This window comes from Cebus imitator, unplaced genomic scaffold (genome assembly GCF_001604975.1).
Source record: "Cebus imitator isolate Cc_AM_T3 unplaced genomic scaffold, Cebus_imitator-1.0 Scaffold280, whole genome shotgun sequence".
Taxonomy (NCBI): domain Eukaryota; kingdom Metazoa; phylum Chordata; class Mammalia; order Primates; family Cebidae; genus Cebus; species Cebus imitator.
This window is the reverse complement of record NW_016107595.1, coordinates 3,777,755-3,780,689: the sequence shown is the minus strand read 5'-3', so window position 1 is coordinate 3,780,689 and position 2,935 is coordinate 3,777,755.

Genomic DNA, 2,935 nt, shown 5'->3' with positions numbered 1-2,935 from the left:
CATGTTGACCAGGATGGTCTCGATCTCTTGACCTCGTGATCCACCCGCCTCGGCCTCCCAAAGTGCTGGGATTACAGGGTTGAGCCACCGCGCCCGGCCTATTGTCAGCATTCTTGCCTTCTGCATGTCACAGTAGGGAGGATAAGAGAATCCTATGGCAGAGGGGAAAAAAGGGAATCTCATTCATGGAAGAAATAGTCACCTCCCATCTGGGACAGCTAAAGAGAAATAGGACTACAACAAGACCACATTAATGGGAGGAAAAGGGCAACCTGGGTAAAAGTGCTCACTGGCACTATGGAAGATCATTTAGTAACCTGTAGTGAATGATCAGCCTCTAAGATACCAGTAATCTACAGACAGGGCTGAACTCATCCAACAAGCATGTCTGCACCATCCTGGGGACCCAGGTTTACACTATTTTCTACAGAAAAACCATGAAGACCAGTGGGTAATGTCCTGGAATTGAACTTTTTTTTTCTTTTTGAGACGGAGTCTTGCTTTATGATTCAGGCTGGACTTAAGTAGTGCTGTCTCAGCTCACTGCAGCCCCCAACTCCCGGTTCAAGCAATTTTCCTGCATCGGCCTCCCAAGCAGCTGCAGGCACGGACCACCACACCTGGTAATTTTTTTTTTATAATAGTAGATACCATGTTTCACTGTTTTAGGCAGGATATTCTCCATCTCCTGCTCTCATGATATGCCCACCTAGGCCTTGTGCTCTGCCGAATTAAACTTCTTTCAAAAAAATGCCTAATTGTTTTTTTTCCTATTTGAAAAATGTTAAAAATAATAAATTTACATATAATTAAATTCTGATTAAGGAGGATTCTACTATACTGTAATACAAGATTAAAATGTAAATACATTAATAAGAATATTGTTTGAATGCATGACTAGTTATGTGGATAGTTTCTTTGAGACTAACATGACAAAATAACAATTAGAGAAAACGTGTGAAATGGGATAAAGTTAATCAAATCCACATCTTTGGAAGTGGCTAGATGACTAATAAGAAACTAAGACAAGATTTTGATTTTGCTCATTCATTGTTTTTGAACTTTTAATTTTTTTTCTTGTTTTTTTTTTGAGATGGAGTCTCATTCCATTGCCCCGGCTGCAGTGCAGTGTCACTATCTGGGCTCACTGCAACTTCCACCTCCCAGGATCAAGGTATCTGCCGCAGCTTCCAGAGTGGCTGACATTACAGAGGCACCCACCACCATGCCCAGCTAATTTTTGTATTTTTGGTAGAGACGGTTTCACCATCTTTGCCAGGCTCATCTTGAACTCTTGACTGACCTTATGATCCACCCACCTCAGCCTCCCAAAGTGCTGGGATTATAGGCGTGAGCCACTGTGCCCTGCCTGTTTTTTATGTTTTGAAGTCTAAAATTCTGGCTAAAGTATTCAAAGCGAGTATTTTACAGGTGGCTTCCCAGGGTTCCCAAGGCAATGAAGGAAGAATTTTGATAGGCAGGAAAATGCGAATTATATACACACATTGCTCCTCTCTGATTTGCCTTAACACCAAAAAATTAAAGATTGTACATTTAGTCTCTATTTAGAGTAAAAGATTTTTCAAAAAAGCAAATGTATAAAATTAATGAGTAACATGCTATTAGCTGTTAAAAAAAATAGTGTGACTAAATTCAGTAAGTACAGTTATGCAAACAACAGGCCCATTAAATCAGGACCCTAATAAGTGCATGTGGAAAGCATTCATGTGCAGTGCGGTGCACCTCCACTCAGCATTTTCTTCTTCCCCTTTACAGAGATACCAATTTCCCCTGAGTGATTCAGGGTGCATACTGAGAACTGAGAATGCTGTGTTCAGAGTGATTACTGAAAACATGGTTAATACACTTCTTCCAGAGGATAATAAAATATTATAAATCTTACACTACCTCAGAAAACCTGTTAGTAAAATATTAGGGTGCTCAATTTGAGTTTGTGGAAATTTTCCATATTTCAGATAACTCAGACACTTAAATGTCAATAAAATCCCATAAAACCTATTTCAATAAGATAAAGTCTTCTTAGCCAATAATTTTATATTACTGCCAAATTTAGAAAAAAATACTAGACCAGTGCTTTAAGCCAAATAATAGTGTTTGACATGTGAGTAGCCCCCAAAGAAGTGAAACCGATCTCTACTAAAAATACAAAATATTGGCTGAGCGCTGTTACTCACGCCAGTAGTCCCAACACTTTGGGAGGCTGAAGTGGGCAGATAATGTCAGGAGTTCGAGACCAGCCAGGCCAGCATGGTGAAACCTTGTCTCTACTAAAGTATGAAAATTAGCTGTGTGTGGTGGCACATGCCTGTAATCCCAGCTACTTATGAGGCCTAGGCAGGAGAATGGCTTAAATCCAGGAGGCAGATGTAGCAGTGAGATGAGACCACGCCACTACAATCCAGCTTGGGTGACAGAGTAAGACTCCATCTCAAAAGATCAAAAATAAATAAGAAAATTTGCCATACATGGTGGCAGGCATGTGTAATCCCGGCTACTTGGGAAACTGAGGCAGGAGAATGGCTCGAACATGAAAGGCCAGTAAGCCGAGATTGCACCACTGCACTCCATCCTTGACAATAAAGAGAGACTCAGTCTCAAAAAAAGAAAGAAGTGATGATACATAAAACCTATAAAGTTGGCCGGGCGCGGTGGCTCAAGCCTGTAATCACAGCACTTTGGGAGGCCGAGGCGGGTAGATCACAAGGTCAAGAGATCGAGAGACCATCCTGGTCAACATGGTGAAATGCCGTCTCTACTAAAATACAAAACATTAGCTGGGCATTGTGGTGCGTGCCTGCAATCCCAGCTACTCAGGAGGCTGAGGCAGGAGAATTGCCTGAACCCAGGAGGTGGAGGTTGCGTTGAGCCGAGATCGCGCCATTGCACTCCAGCCTGGGTAACAAGAGCGAAACTC